General features: G+C 37.8%; 1 protein-coding gene across 1 annotated transcript in view; it reads left to right on the plus strand.

Moving 5' to 3' along the window:
- Positions 1–5,771: 5,771 nt before the first annotated feature.
- Positions 5,772–17,714, plus strand: part of foxj3 (forkhead box J3) — a 131,439-nt gene continuing 119,496 nt past the window's right edge. The window contains exon 1 of the mRNA XM_017692860.2: positions 5,772–5,991. The gene's annotated coding sequence lies outside the window, so the exon portion shown is untranslated. The remainder of the gene's footprint in view (positions 5,992–17,714) is intronic.

Below are 17,714 nucleotides of genomic sequence, written 5' to 3' on the forward strand. Positions count from 1 at the left end.
TTATTCAATGCTATTATTTATACAATGTAGTGATATGTAAGAATTACATCTAATGGTTATTCCAGGATGTTCCATGGCTGGAGTCTGTTTATATTTCAGTTTTAATTCTGTTTTATTTGTACTGCACTTTCTACAACAGCTGTGTTGTCCCAGAGCAGCTTGTCCAGAAATGTGTTTGCAGTCCTATAATGAGCCAAGGAATCAGTGTGAAGCACAACTCTACATAACCATGAAACACTGAGAGGAACCAAGACTCAAAAGGAGAATATGTCCTGTCTAGTACACCAGGTAGTGCAGTTAAGATACAAGTAGGTCAGTAGATTTACATGGAAAATTCAACAGAGTCACTGGGATCATACAGAGGAGAACAATGCAGGCAATAAGGCAATGACTGATGTTATAATTCTGTCTGAAAATCATCATTTTGATCTGATCATCTGGATGATCTGTTTCTGTACAGGATGGTAGAAACAGAACGTGGTGAGAAAGAAGTTGTATAATTGTAAGGCAGTTTATTTTTGATGGTATTGAACATTTATCTACAGCCATGGGAGTAACAGATAAGAAATGAAAGGAGAAATCCACCTATTTTTTCCAAAATTTCTACTTAAGGAAATCAGTAAGATGTGTACAAAGTCATTAAGTGTGGTTTGGCATAAAATGCTCTATTCTAGAGAAGTCAGAATCAGTTTGTTCACAGTGGTGGTGATAGGAACCAGACATCTGAAGAATCGAATGCCTCATAAAGCTGCTTTACATAAAGTTATTACATGACATAGTTATGAATGTGCTGACTGACGTCTGAGGTGTTATTTAACTGTAGTTTTGAGGTAAAAATCTGATCTAAAGAGTATTTTTTATGTATGTTCACGGAGGAGAGGTACCAGCAGGTACCTTGGCAAAATGTATACTTTCATATTTACTATTTTATCATTATTGACATTACCATTATGGACAATAAATAAAATGACTACTTGCATTGTAGATATTCTGACCCTCTGGTTAAGTTTCTCTATAATTAATCATTTCACAAAATTCTCATATCAAGAATTGAATTTTGTAGAAATTTGGAAAAAGTGGTAGCCATAACTAGCTGTTTTGGAAATAAACTTAAAACTTCTTCCAAAAATAAAATGAGAACATTGCATCATCTGTTGTAAATATACCTACTCACTTTCTACAGTAATTCCTGCAGTCCTGAGATTTTCCAGTTTGCGGGGGAACTCCACCGATTTTTCAAAATTTTTTGCATAACTGACAGGTTAACGTGTCAACGAAATCATTCAGAGTAGTTTCCGTTCTAGAGAAACTTACTGAGTCAGACTTGTTCCCCGTGCTGGTTACAGGAACCAGATGTCTGAGGAGTTTAACGCCTCTAAAAGCTCACTCACAGATGATAATTATGTGAAATCCTTATTGAATATGCTGTCTGATGTCTGAGACATTGTTTTACAGTAGTTTCATGTTAAAGTTTTGGTCTGAAATGTATTGTAATTAAATTGTTGTCCATTCATGGTGGAGGGATACATGAAGGGTATTCTAAGATTAAATAGTCCCCAAAGAAAATTTATTTTTTTTAAGGATTGACCATTATTTTATCACCAACATTAAACTCAGAAGATGTTTGAAGGTTCACTTGTGGTTTTGGATAGTAAATAAAATGACTATATTTGCATTGTAGACATCAGGACTCCTCGTAAGTTTCTCTACAAATGAACCGTTTCACATCAAACCGCTCTGAATGACTTTGTTCATACCTCAACCACTGAATTATACAGACCTTTTTAAAAATTGGTGGAATTCTTCTTTAAAGACTACTAACAATTCTTTCTGATGATGTATGTTGAAGATAGGAGTAACTTACACTACAAACTACAAGATTTCTTTTCCTTTTTCCTGCTGTTTTGGCTAATGCAGAAGAGGTCCATTGCTGTTAGAAAGCCTAATATCATGTGTGTATTTATTAACCATACCATCTGTTGCTACACTAGCTGGCAGGATTTCATTACAGAGAGGGCAGTTGGTGGAAGTTTCAGTAGTTCTATACGATATATTTGCATAATGCATGCTTGGTATTGGTGCCCCCACATAATATCAGAATCAGAATAATTTATTGATCCCAGAGGGAAATTGCAGTTATTACAGTTGCAAACATTTATGTAAAAGAATAAACACTTTAATAATTTAAAAAAGAGGAATTTGCAATATGTACACATTTAGATTCTTATGAAACAGTAAAGTGGCAGTGGCTGTGATAATAAATATGAGACATACTATATAAAGCAGTTCAAATGATTGCATCTCTGAGTTACTGCATACATAATTTTTTAAAATATTATTATTATTATTATTATTAGAATACATATGAACAGTACAGTTTGGTATTGAGTATTGCACAGATGAACCATAGTATCACATATTGAGGGAGGAGTTATAGAGTTTGATGGCCACAAATGACTCTGTGGTGCGTTTTGGTAGGAATGAGTCTTGCACTGAATGGGCTCCTGTGTCTCATCACCGTGTCATAGAGTGGGTGGGAGCCATTGTCCATAATGGCCTGCAGCTTAGACATGATCCTCCTCTCTGACTCTGCCGTCAGCGAGTCCAGCTCCACACCCACAACATCACCGGCCTCGCGGATCAGTTTGTTGAGTCTGTTGGTGTCTGCCACCCTCAGCCTGCTTCCCCAGCATGCAACAGCACGGAGGATAGCACTCGCCACCATACTTATAGCCTCATCCTGAGCATAGTCCTGCAGATGTTGAAGGACTTCAGGTGCCTCAGAAAATAGAGATGACCACTGGCCTTATTGTCAATATACACACCCAAATACTAACATAACATAACAAATGTTGTATTCAGCACTAGTTTTAGACCAGAAGGGGAAATTCCACTGATTTTTCAAATTTTCTGGTTCATTTATAAACAAAGTAGCTCAGGTTGGTTTGAAGTTCATTTGCAGAGAAACTCAACAACTTCGATTTCTTTAAAGTGGTGGTCATAGGAACCGGACATCCTGATGTCTACAATGCAAATTTATCCAGTTTATTTACTATACAAAATCACAAGTGAACATACACATCTTCTGAGGTTTTATATGTAACACAGTGGTCAAGATGAAAAAATAAGTTAAATAAGTTTTCCTTGGGGACTATTTTGCCCTATAACTCCCAACTTGTACCATTCCATCATGAATTTATTCAAATAAATTGATTGTTTATGTATTGATAACCATCCAGCTTCATCTGCACTTCTACATATACTGGTATAGTATCAAGTTCAAGTCCATCCTCTGGAACTGCCATGTCAAACCAGTGTTTATTCAAGCATCTTACTCACCTACCATATCACCACACCTATCTGACTGTCACCTCATTGACCCCGTTCTCTGCCACCATACACCCTTTAACTGCTGCTGCACTCAACACTTTAACTTTAGACTCATACTTTGCACTGTAAGGCTTACAGGTATGACTGTGTGTGTGTGTCTGAGTGAGTGATGGTAGGAACGCAGGTTTTATTTTATTTTGTCATATTTTTATATTTTATCTTACTCCCTATATGTGAATGTCTGTCTGATACTGTGAGCTCCTGCAACCAAAACCAAATTCCTTGTATTGCGTAGCATACCCGGCCAATAAAGCTTGATTCTGATTCCGATTCTGGTTGTGATTCTAATTCCACGTAGTTTCTTTCTGTGAGGGAGCTTTTAGAGACATTCAGTTTTTCCGATATCTGGTTCCTATCACCACAGTATAAACAGTTCTGACTCAGTATGTTTCTCTGGAATTTTACACCAAAGCATTCTGAATAATTTACTTGAAACATTAACTATTTAATGCAGAAACTTTGAAAAATTGGTGGAAGTAATCTTTAACTTTCTGTCACAAATTAGTAACTCAGTCTATATAGGTGACTGACTTACCTGCATCGTCCTAGACAGTTCCAACAATCAGAAAGCTGTTTATCTATAGTGGCAAGCTAGAAGATGAAGTGAGATGTACTTTTGACAGGCAGGAATGACACCAGTAAAGCTGAGCTCGTGTTGAGGTTTGGCTGGTGCTTCTTAAATATGTAGTTAGCTGGGACATGACCACAAATCATCTGTTAAGTGTTTGCCCACTCCCTCCACCGACTTTGCCTTCAAACGATTTCTGACCAATATGTGTCGAGGGTACATGTAACAGCCTAGACTCATTTAGTCCAACTTTGAATCTTCTTTCTCGATTTTACTGCACTGTACTGTTTGCTTCGTGATGCATTACTTACTGCGTATGCACAAGTTTTGTGCTTCTCGACAACGATTGGTATTCTCCATACTTCCTCACAAAACATGCTTGGATTGGGGGAAGCCTATTATTGTGTATTACACTAATTGTTTTCCTGAAGTTCAGGTTTGTAGTGGTGCATTACAACCAGAGATTCGATTCAAAGTGTCAAACATCTAATCTGTCAGATCTAGTTAGACAGTCTGCGGTGAAGCGCGGCATGGTACACAATAACCGCGCGCCGTTTTTCGGCTGAAGCATGGAAGTAGTCCCGCAGCGGAGGGAAGCAAGCGCCAGTGCCCGGATGTAAGTTGTCCGTAAAGTAGTAATGGGGAGCTCGATTCAGTTGAACGAGCTGATTCTTTCGAACTGATTCTTATGAATCGAACATCTGGTTCCCAAACGCGTAACGGACGGTAGAAATCAGCCATGATTTCATAGAGAGAGCATGCGAGCTGTTTCAAAGAGGTGTTTATTGATATGTTACAATATGGTACTTTACGTTTTTGTGAGTTAAACTTTAGTGAGAGCAAAGTTTTGTGAAGGTTTTGCAACATTTCACGTCTGCCCTTCGTAACGTCTTTAGACGCATGTATAGAAAAGTCTTGTTTTATGTAATGACGCCTATAAAATCTGTCACGCTCTCTTCTCTCAGAAAAACTCTTTCATTGAGATGTTTTTGAAACACTAAACACTGTTCGTTTGTGAGCGAGACTGGTCTGTCGTCAGGTGATTGGGGTGACTGCCTTGAATGTGGTAGTGATCACAGGTAGAAGTGTCAGGGATCAGGTAACATATGCTGAGCCATTGCCTCTACCTTTGCCATAACATGTACGTTTGAACATCAACTTGTTATCGTGTTTCATAGGGTCTGCATTTCAAAAGCTTATTTGTCTGATATGTCAGTATTGAGAATCCCATTCTTATTAAAAGTGTGAAAATTGTTACCATTTTATTACAGTCCCTAAATCTTCCACATAGATGTAAACTATGTCTTGTTGATATTAAACACCCCTTTTACACTAATCTTGAGTAATCTATCTACTAGAATCAACTCTATAGCATACTTCTAGTGAACAAAAGATGCATAGGAGATCCTTTGTTCTTACTGCAATACATTTGATTATTACTCCTTTATCTTTTATAATGGATGTGCTGTAATATATGTTTAAGTGTATAGTTTATGGTGTTGTAGACATATTATATTATTTTAAGTTATATTACATTATATTGTATTGTTGCCTAACAACACCCCTTTTATAAAATCACTGTAACTCACTGCTTCTCGTGGTTTATTTCTTTATTCTCTTCTCGCATAACACCCCTTTTTCTGGTAAAAATCAAAATGCACCGTATCTCGTGGTCTATTGTTTCATTCTATTCTATTCTAAACGTTATAAAATTTGGAACTTGAGACTTGTGAATCGACTCGTTTGGTTTTTTTAAAAGAACCAGATCTCAAAGAACCGATTCGTTCCTGAGTCGGGCATTGCTGAAGGCGATCTGGAGGCGGAGAGGCGCAGCGGAGCCGCGGACACACCGGCGCTGAGGGACGGCGGAGTCTCCACCGCACGACGGACACAGAGAACAGGCGCTTCTGGATCAAGACCGGGGAGCTAGTTTTTATTTATTTCACCGAAAAGGAAGGGGAGGGGAGCAGTTAAAAGCCAGGCTGCCTCGCTCCAAAAAGGGCAGCCGCAACTGAAGGAAAAAAAATCCCCGGGTAAGTGTGAGCGGGAGCTGCGAACGAGCTAACGCGGCTAAGCTAACGCCGCGGAGCGAAGTTGATAGTGAGGCCGGAGGAAGGGGCGAGTTTGGCGGCGTGGGCGGTGGAGTTGTACCGGGGGTTCGGGTGGAGGTCAGGGGGGTTGACTTTTCTTTTAACCTTCTAGGAGGCTTAGTTCGCAAAGGCCAATTTTAATATAGAGGCGAGACAGATAAAGGTGCCCAAGAGCGGACTGCAGTTGTGGAGAAGTTGGATTGAAAACCAGCCAGCTGTCAGAGAAAAGCCGCGTCGTTAGCTTAGCCTAGCATGCCTTAGCTTAGCTTGGCGAGAGTGACTGAGCTCAGACAGCCACGTCTTGCACGCTGCTCCAACTTTTAGTCCAACTAAAGTACTAGAAACTTATAAGTTATAAATGTCATGCGAGTTAGCGACATACAAAATGCTTTTTCCTTGTGTATTTGCGAACCTCTGCTTGCAAACTCAACATTTCTCTCCAGTCAAGCAGCTGCAGCTGAGAGGTTAAGGCCATGTCCTCAGCTATTTTGGAAATAACCTTAACTTAAATGTGCTGTCATGAAGCAGTAACTCGACTTTAAGGGTAGCTTAGTCAACCTGGACAGATAACTGACTTCTCTGCATTGTCCAGGACATTCCCGACAGCCAGAAAACATAGGGGCATTTTAAACCCAAACGGAGTTGTATTCCAAAAAATCTTAACATGAATCACTGGCAAACAGCTGTTATCTATAATCTACTGGCTAGTTTAATGTCGTGCTGGATGAACTAGAAGATCATGGCTTTTGCTTTGAGCTTTGCTTTTGACAGGCAGGAATGACCGTGTGGCTGAGCTTGGGTTTGCAGCGAGCTGGGGTTTGCAGCGTACTGGGCTGGTGCCTCTCTTTTAATGCGAATAACTGACTTGAATGGAAGGAAAAAAACCAAGACTGTCACTACATTTACTATGAACTCGAATAAATCTTTTCATAGTTGTTAGCAACATATTTCTATGATGACATTCGTGAACTCTTTCACATGTGACAAAGTTGTTGTATTATGCTAAGTATCTTATAGTTTGTTGGGCCGTGGCCCTTAAGCACGTTTTAAATGTTGACTGTGTGCCCACTCTTTGCCGCCAGTTGGTTAGTGGCCAATATCTGCTCGATTGGAGCATGAGTACATGCTTTTAGTTCAACTTTGACTGATACCTCTCAGTTTGACTGTACATTCCTGTTTTTTATTCTTGCTGATACATTTCTTACTGTATATGCCAGCATAGGCTGTCTGCTGCAGAATGCCCACTGTCTGTCAAGAAAAATAAAACTGACAGTGATGGGATTTCCCCTTACTCACAGAATGTACCTGCACTTTCACTGATCATTGGCTCTTGTGTATTAGGCTAATTATCTTTCTGAATTTAAGGCTTTTTAGGGCCTGTCGTAACCAGAGACTCTATTTAAAATGTCTTGATATTAACTGCCTGTAAGATTTGGCTCCTTAGTCAGTCAAGCAATACAGTAGTGTCTGTAAAAGATTCAAGTTTGCACCAGACCTGTTTGTCTTCAGGTTGTAGACTCTCAGAAAACAGAAAACGATTGAACCGTCATTTACTTGTCAGAACATGCCTGCTAGTTCCTCTGTTGAAACCTTTTTGTATTAAGATCAGGGCGCATTAGGAAATAAGCTAAAGCCTTTAAGGGAGTAAGTTATAACTTAAATGCTAAGTTTAGTGTTCTCTTAAAATTTTGTTTGGCAAAGAAGCTACTTTTAGCCTGTCAGCTTTCTTTTTTGTGTGTTTTGGTTGTGTTAATTAATATTCAGCTTTGTGTTTTAATGTTTAATGTTTTAGCTTTGGGTTTTCAGATTCACTATTTGGATTTCAAGAGAAGTTAACCATACTGTGCTTTTATTTATTGCTAGGTCTGTATGACTATTGATCACTGTTGACATTATACAGAAATAGGTTGTTATGACCGAAGAAGAAGAAAGTATCTATTGTAGTCTTGTGATTCTAGTGAACGTATGGACAGTTTTGCTGGGTTTGCAGTTATTTTGTGTTAGCATCTGTAGTATAATCTTTTTTGCATCTCCATATTATCTCAGTGATCTTGTTTGTCATATTTGCTGACAGTGATTAATAATTTTTCGTCATTTCTTTCAGCTTAATTTAGTCATTTTAAGGAGTATTTGATATGAATGCAGGTTTAAGGCCTGCAATGGGCAGTACTTTTCTTTGAGCATATTTGCCATGACTCTTCATGTAACTATATTGTTTGTTAAATGGTACAGAATGAAAGCTGTAAGGCATTTGTTGTGGTATGCGGTAATCATTCCCATGTCAGGATGTTGTGAAGGTTTTTGTTGCAGCATCGCATACAGTCTGGCATCCCTCGTGCCCGAAGGGTTCACACTTAGCATCCTGCCGCTTAGCCGCTAAAACTTACCTGGAAACTGCTGGCATTTTGCATTCCTCCCACTTTACTCTGTCTTTGCTAAACGATGCCATAGGCTAGACACCAGATGGGCTGGCATCATATAGCTAGATCCTCTTCTGCCTCTTCCTTTGATGCTTCATCATCGTGTTTTTTGGCTCTCCATGCATATTGAGCTTAATGTGATGAGCTTTGTCAGGTGGTATACAGTGAATACAGTGTTTTCTGAGGTTTCAGCACAAAACCTTTTTTTCCCTCCTCTAAATGTTGTTCTTCACCAAGTTGATTAATGAGAGCTTGTCCTACCTTTAGAAAGTTAAGCCTTTCTCCAGCTGTGCTGCCCAGTGTTTGTGCAGAAACATCTGTTCGCTTGAATTTACATTGTATAAGACCAGTTCACTCTATTTTTTTGGTGTAGTTTGGACAGGTAGTGTATTAGATGGTATTTTCTTGTGCTTTTTAATGCTGACGATGACTAATAGAGTCAACACATTCACACAAGTGATGCTTCAAGCAAATATCTTTTAATCAGATTGTATATAAACATCTTGTATAAATCCAAAGTCCAATGTCTAAGACAGAGTAATCGACCAATTGTTTTGATGATTGTCTTCAAGATTTTAAAAAAGGATGAACACTCAAAATGGACAATAAAACACCATGCAGAGCTTTTCATTGTTACTAAAATATATTACTGGAAAAGGAAAGACTAGCAAGCCTTTAAAAATGCTTCGATAAACAATCTAAATACACTGTTACATAATAAATAAATGCATGGCTTATGGATTATGTTCTGTCATTCAGTGTGTACTATAATGGCCCAAATTAACAACAAGGTGTGCACAGATTTAGTGGACTGACGTAAAAGAGTCAAAGACAGCCATTCTTCACCTTTTGCATACCAATAGCTTATTTGTGATGCAGCAGTGGCCGTCTGCCCGACCCTGTCTCACTCGGAGGCTTTTTAATTTTTCCCCTTGTTGGAGTGATTATTCAAATGGCTGTCCGTGAGATGGAGTTATCAGACCCCTGTTGGTAAATGGGCTCCAGGCTAGCTAAAAGCACTGCTTCCCTTTACTCAGAAGTCACCCATCAGGTAGCCACTAGGGATCGACCAATACTTCATAGGATGATATTAGCAAACTTCAGGCAATGCGGCATCATCTAAAATGCCAGGTGGACCAGCTTAACAGGGTGGGCCACCATGGTCACCACAGCATCACATTAGGCTAAAAGTTTGTAATTAAATAAACAGCTTCTTGAAACTCAAAAAAGGCAATAATTATATAACAAAGTGTAACTCTCAGAGGAGCAGGCACAAAGTTCGCTTTATTGACTTAACTGATATGATTGCTGTTAATATATTGCTGTCATTTTGTGGTAATAGCAATCGCAATCTGAAGTAACATCACATTATGTACATATTGTGCAGCTCTATTAGGCTATTAAACACATGTAACTGTAGTTTAAATTAAGCTATGTAGTAACAGGCCTACATTCTGCTCATGACTTGAATTTTGTGTTTTTTCTGTTACAGTATTAAATGTGTTAATTGCACCTTTTTGAGACAAAGTTTCCTAATTGCTAGGGCTGCACCTTTTATGACTAAAATGATCATTGTAGATATTTCAAGTGACACCATGATGCAGATTACTAATTACAATCAACTGTGATTTGTGCACATCAAAGTGTTACCTAAAAGTGTGCTCTACAGATGGCTTTTACTGATTTGTCCATTTTTTTGTGATTCATTCATTTGGGACACTATATTTACAATTTTAACTTATTTTACAACTAATTCTGCAGTTCTAGGCACTAGACATTCAGTATTTTTACTTAAAGGAGCACATGAGGAAAAAAATGCATTTTCCTCACTTTTTTCAGATGAAAGAGTTTGATATAGTCTGTAAACACTTATAGTTTCAAAATGTACTGTTCACTCTGCAGTTCATATATAGACTGTTTTTGTATGTTAGTCTCCATATATGGACCATATAAGGAAATTAAGCTACAGTCTGTTTGCACATATATACAAACACATGATCAGTCTATTGACTAGTATTCAGTTGGTCTCACTGTGCCTACTTCATTTCCCATCTTGCAAAATTATGTGTTTTCTGTTTTTGTTTGTCCAGCGAAGCAGCAGAAGCCACATTGTCCTCTGCATTTCCTGTAGTGTATTGCAGTCTGTCAGAAGGAACACAGGAATCATATGAACATTCATAAAACTTTATAGAGTGCTTATTACATTAATCAGCAGAAATCACATTGCCCCCTACAGTGCAGCAATGATAGGCTCTGGCAGACCTATAAGCGAGCCAACACCTGGTTAGATTCCCTTTATAGTGCTTATCATTTATCTTGTACTTTTTTTTATCATATGCCATCATCATACTGATATTGCAGGAGCGGTCACTTTATGCTAAAAATTATTTTAATTATTTTAATATTTAATTTAACTCTAGTGCTACAGACAAAAATGAAAGATCAGTTAGTTAAGTACTTGGTTTTACTTAGCTGCTGATAGTTAGCCTGATAAATAAGATCAAACAGGATTGTACAGTGCTCACATTGGTTATTAAAACTGTGTTATAAGTATGTGTGATATGTATTAACACACTCATAACAAATGCCATTCTTTGTATTATTTCTATAAGGTTTGCTGAAAGACCTAGTACAATAGATGACAAGTTCTCCTCAGCAACAACGTTGTTTTGACTAGCTCCAGGAGTAGCTTTAGCCTTAGCCCATCTAAACGAGCAGCTTTTGTCACTAAAACGTCTTCTATAATAAACATGGAACCCTACTGCCTTAACGTGGACTAACAACATTATTTCTGTGATTTTTAAATTACATTTTTTTTGCTTTGAATTTTTTAGTTTTCAAACATTTATATTTTCACTGAACCTCAGAAGACTGTTTTAAATGTACTCATATGTGCTTCTAGATTTTTCTTTATTCTTCAGATCTGTAGTCTGTAATAAGGTTTATGGGTGCTAGCAGGTAACCTGAACTGAAAGTTTGATGGATGTAGCAACAGTAAATAAGGGGGAACTTTAAAGAATTTTAAATACATTCAATACATATTAGTTCAAATACAGGCAAAGCACAACCTCCACACTTTTCTTATTGTCTCATCTAGCAGTAGCACGGTGTTTTTAATAACGATTAATTTTATAATCTGTGTTGTTACAACCACTGTAACAAAAAAGAATGGACGTTAATATGCATATCAGAACAACCGTATGCCCAAATGCTAAACCCTGCTTTAGCTTAGTATGAATATGAAGTTTAGTATGTTATGCTTTAATCCCAGTATGAATTGGTGTTGGAGTGAAGGGGACTGGAATAGCTCAGTCTTCATTAGCAATGCCACACATTACTTGCATGCAGATGAACCTATTCATCTCCTGGAAATGCTTCCCTGATTCCAATTTGAATCTTGTTTGAAGTCGTATTGTGTGATCCCATTTTTCTGTGTTAAAGAACTCTCTTTATGTGAAAGATCAGAGGAGATAATTGCACTTAAGTGAACCTCATTTAGAACTGGCCTGAGCAATTACAGTAACTGCACTTCTAGGCAGTTTTTGGACCTGCAGTAAACGGCTCTGCAGCTGCATGACTGCCATCAGATCAGTCATAATCAGCTAAAGATTGACACAGGTTGTGATTAGAAATAACTGTTCATAGAGGACTAATTTATTTTAATGCTAGTTGTCATGCATTCATTTGTGCCTTGCATTTTTGCTAGTCTCAAATAACATTTAAAGTGTTATTTTAGTAATTATTAAAAATAAATTATTCTCAAGATGCTGTAGGTGAAACGGAGCCAACGCGGTTTCTTCAGGCGAAACCCCCTGGGCTTTTGGGGAGCTGTTTTATTATTAATGTTATTCAGGAGCCAAATTTTGAGTTTTGCTCAGCTGGGTGCTTTAATCTATTTTTGCTGTAAATTAATGAATTTTTAAAGAGCCCCTCGCTAGATATGGGTGAATGTGGGAATGCAGCATTGGTTCAGAGTTTTTCACCATCCCCACCACCCTCCCCCTGGGAAGGGGAGCACTATACTTTCATTTTTTATTAATGCTGAAATACACTGCCATAAATCCACCAGTCTCTCCATGTGCTAAGAACTTTGTCAGATGTTGGACTGTACCAGAGCTTCTCAAACTTCTCTTCACATTGAACAACCCCATGCTGATGTCGAACGCAAAGTATTTCATTAGTGATGATATTTTTGAGTTCCCATTTCACTAATTGTGAGGGCATGGAATCACTAGAGGCCATGCGATGCAATATTATCGTGATACTTCTGGCTCAATACGATTCCATTGCCATTCTTGAAGGATTTTGAGTGATTTTTTTTTTTTGCAATACTTCCTGTGATTTATCATTATTTCACTATGCCTTTAATGAAGAATTGTACATATGTATACTGCCTTGCTTGTTCAAAGGTCTAGAAGCTGCAGAAACAATGTCTCTCCCATTTTACCTCTTGCCCCTAGCACCTAGGCCACACCCCTCCTTTTTGCATGTTCATGTCTAGGGGTAGGGTGTCCTGGTTTTTGTTGAGATGGAGGGATAGGGCTTACATGGCCCTGTAAACGGAGGTTTTTCAGAGGCACACTCCAAATGCAGTGTTATGAGGTAAAAATAAGAAATGGGGGAAAAAATATCCTGTTCTGCTGTTTTGAAATATCCTGCTAAATCCAGTGGCGCTATCCCACATTGTATTGTGGATAGTGAAGATCAAGTGCTTTTTCTCATTAAAACAAATGGATTGGTTGTTGTCAGATTACTTTGTAAGAACAAACTAGCAGCAGCATTGAGAAGAATGTACCAACAAAAGGCTAAGATGTTTTTGCTAGCTAACACCATAGCCTGCTTGTGAACGTCTTACAAGTGAAACTTCAATATTAGGCCTGGCTAAGGCATACAGGACATCTAAGATATCAGACATAGGAACATAACTTACTTACAGTAGATAATTAAAAGTACTCAATGATTTTAATATGATGTTGCAATAAATTATGGCATTTTTCGTCTGCTGATACAATATGATTCTGATATCATCCTTATAAATTAGATGCATTCCTATAAAAATGGTTATCACGGTGTTGTGATTTCAGTGGCAGCAAATTACTGCATGTATTATACTAGTCAACTTTAATGCTTGGTGTGGTTGGCAATTGCATGTAAGCCTAGTAGATTAATTAAAATTTTTCTATTTTAGATTATATTTTGTTAAAGTAAAATGTGTTCATGTGTTAATGTTGATCTCATTGGGTCTTTAGTTGTTTCTGACAGAAAGAAACAATGAAAATTAAGTATTCAGGATCTGAAACAGCTTATTAGAATGTAATTGTGCATTCTTTGCACATTTCACTTTTCAAAATATTAAACATTTTAACCTAATCACAGTATTTCCTAGCAATTTATTTAGTGTATAGTTTCAGTTTACTCTCTGTTTTACTTGGGGCAAAATACAGGTTGAGTTGTGGTGAATGGTTGTGGTCAATACTTTTTAGGCATTGATTTATTATATTTAGTTCATTCATATTGATTTATTTCCTTATGGGGCATTTTCAACCCATGTCTTGGGCAAAAGTGTTGAATATGGCAGCATTTTGCCCTTTGCCATGGTTATTTTTGAAATTGATGCCATGTTAAATGACAGGTTTCCTTTTTAGCCTCTCCTTGTTGTCTGATACTGAAGCTGAAGTTGGTCTTTGTGTGGTTTTTGGTGTGTTGCGTGACACGGTGCCACTCACTTTCGTTAGCCAGGCCATGTTACCACTTTGACTATGCATGACACTCACCACAGTTGTTCCCAGAAAGCTTTGGGGATACACCGTATTCTACTGTCATTGCTTTCAAAATGACTACTGGAAAATTTTTTGACTTCTCACTTTATGTAGGCCTGAATGAAGCCTTTCAGTGATATAAGTGGTAACCCACTAACAGAATCAAAGTACGTGCAGCAAGTAGGTTAAAGTTTTCAACTTTGATGCATGACGTTTTATTTCAAAAGAGTGTAAGTTCTTTCAGGTTGTAAACCTTTGATGGTTGTATGATCGCTTTCGTTATTCTTGTCTATAAAGAGTCAATATGCAGCTGTTTTTTTTACTGTGTTTATATGTGTAAATTCTGATTGGCCATTCATTTGAAAAGCTGTCCAGACTGAAACGCTCTAAAATGTTTAGATGCACACATGTAAATGCATTGGTTTTCACTGTATCACAATAGCAGTAAATTCAAAACATGCTATTTTTTTTAGTTCAGTGTCCATATCTGCAGTGAAAATTTTAACAAAGTTCATGTGCTAGATCAAACTCTTTATTTTAAAAAAGTGGGCTGTTTTATTTTTTCATGATATACCTTTTGACTTAGTCACTGGTTCAAAGAGATCACAGTCGTCTGGTAAAAACACACACATTTTCACTCACTATTCTTTCACAGCAATTGATAGTAATAGGCTCTACTATTCAGCACAGTTTTGCTGGCCGTGTGCAGTGAAAGGATTTTGCTAAGCTTACACAGCTTAAGTAATGATAATCAAGCTGTCCTAATACCATTTGATATCCGTTTTAATTACTTTAGCTTACTGCACACTCAGCTGTAGTTGAAAATACACCTCTACAGAGACGCAGCTCTAAAGATGGTCAATTATCTGCGCCCTGTGCAGAGCAATTTCTGTCCCGTTCCCTCTGTGCTCTTAGAGTTTTTGGTAATTGTCTGAGTGGTTTTTGGTTTAGCTTACGAAAGTCAAAGCAGAGGAAGTTTGATGCAAACCTCTCATTAGCAAACTTAATTGGTTCAGAGCAAGAAGATTATTCAGAACAAAGAAGGCTAGCAGAAGGTTAGCATAGTGAAATAGGTATTGTTTTTGAAACTAATTAATAATATAATTAGGAAGCATGCATAAAATGTTTAGCGATTCATTTTCTCCTTGCAGCTTCTAGAGGCCTTTTCTGTCATACACTTGCTGAAGTGCTTAAGAACGTCACACTTATTCTGCCTTTTTTTATTTTATTCTTGAATGAGGTTTTCAAGGCTGTTACTATCATGTAGTGTGTTATGTTCTTTAATCTAGTGCATAGTTCTCACTTGATTTAAAAGGAAATGTAGAACCTCAAACTATTTAGAGACATCTTCACTTTTGCCCTGGCTTAATGGGTCAATATGACCAAATGTAAATCTGCTGCAGGAAGATTGCTGGTATTTCTTTTATTTACCTGTCCTTGTTTGCATATGGCGCTTCATTGTGCATGGTAATGTAAAGGGGAGTAGAGCATCAGCTCAGCTAGACTGTTGCTGGTATGAGATCTTTCCCACAAACATATGTCAGTGCAAATGTTAACATACACGCATGTAAAAGATGTTGCAAGTCCTCCTAGATTAGAATGTAACATAATGCAGATGCAGTTGTTTTAGCACAGTAGCCCAGAATACTAGAGTACAAATGATTTGGATATTGCTATTGATTTCTATTTTGTAGCTTGCATTAGAGCTGCACAATATTAACAGAATATCATTCTCAGTTATATTGTCATATAGAATTTGATTATGGTAGGTCTTCCATGATATCAGTTATGCCAGACTCTCCTAACCTTTTTACATTACACAACCCAAGATACAATATTGTGAATGGTTAGAGGGCTTATTTGCATATTGCAGCTTTTTATGATAAGTAATGCTGATGCCAGTATGCGAATTATGATTAACAAACAATGCATCGTGTAGCTTTAGCCTGCATTGCACAACAGGTGGTTTTTTTTTTTGTTTTGTTTTTTTTTTTATTTATTTATTTATTTTTTTATAACTTGAATTTAATCCTAGTAAATTGTTCTAAACATTTTTCTCAAGGGCTATGATTCTGCTAGCGTGATTCAGAAAATCCCAGAATGCAGCCAAGGAAACCCTCTGCGGAGATGCAGCTCTACAAAGACGAAACTGACACTCTGAGTGATGACTCCCCTTACCCATAAACCCCTCCGCCCCCCACAGCATGTCTCTCTTTTCTTTTTTTTTTCTTTCTTTCTTTCTCTCTCTTCTCACTTTTGGACTCTTACAGTGCTGCATTCACAGTCTGCTCTTCACTTAACAAACAAGAGCTCTGTGGAGATTTCTGAAGAATGCCTCATGTTACTCAAATGAGTCATATTTCCTTTGGACTGAGCGCGCTCCCTGCGTGCCGAGTGGGGGAGGGGCTGACTCATCCTGCCTTGACTGTACTGCTGTGGAGAGTTGGTCACTTCCAGTTTTATTAAAGCGATGGTTCAGTCCAATTTACAGTCTTCCCCTTTACCACAAATGTTAGCTAGCCTTACTTTTGTGGTTTCTGGAATGCTGTTATCTATAAAAATGTACAAAGGTATGTCCCATAGCTTAAAAAAAAAAAATGGTGGCCAATTTGAAGCCTGAGTTTTGCCTTCAGCCTTCAACCTTTAGTGTAGAAGGAAGTGAACTTTAGCCACCAAACCTGTCTTAGCTGATCAGCTACATTTGGGGTTAGAGGCGAAATTTGGCAAATTAGATTTTTGGTTTAACTAATGCTCGAAGCATTGCTACATTTTATGATAGGTGTTATGATGTTAGATGTGTTGATCAATGGGATTTTATTATGGCACATCTCTCGGTGGTTGACACTGGGCCGGACCGGCTGAGTCATCTCCTCGTAAATAGACCGGCTGGAATCCTAGCCCTTGCAGTGACCCTGCCAGCGGCTGCTTTTGGACCGCAAGTCCGGAGAAAGCTGCACCTGGTGTCTGAAAGCATTCAGACTTTTCTGTAGAATTTGCTGCTGCACGTGTTCTCTGTGTTGTTATACCTGTGTTGGTGTTGCTCTGTGATAATGATTTTCTAGTGATATCTCCATGGTCTGTATGATTTATTTTTCATTATTATTATTTGTGCACTTTACATGTGGTATCCATTACTGGACAGTTAACAGCTTTAATCGTTTCTCATTTGCTGGGTGATTCAGATTGTTTTGAAAGAACATTTTGCAATAAAGGATAAATAGTACATTTCAGTAATGTTTGTGTTCTTCATGTCTGGTATTTCAGGTTTGTAAGCATGCCATTGTTCAGGAAGCATTAACTTGACTAATGTTAAATTAAATATCATTAACTATTGTAATACCTTGATGTGTTTGGAGATATCATGACATTTGATTTAATCACTACACCGCAGCGCTAGTCTAAATATTTGACTTGATTGGGACTTTCAGGCACTGAAAGAAGATTCAACTTTAGAGTAACATTAATTTTTTTCTTTTCTCGTAGAATA

This window comes from Pygocentrus nattereri, chromosome 21 (genome assembly GCF_015220715.1).
Source record: "Pygocentrus nattereri isolate fPygNat1 chromosome 21, fPygNat1.pri, whole genome shotgun sequence".
NCBI classification, from domain to species: Eukaryota; Metazoa; Chordata; class Actinopteri; order Characiformes; family Serrasalmidae; genus Pygocentrus; species Pygocentrus nattereri.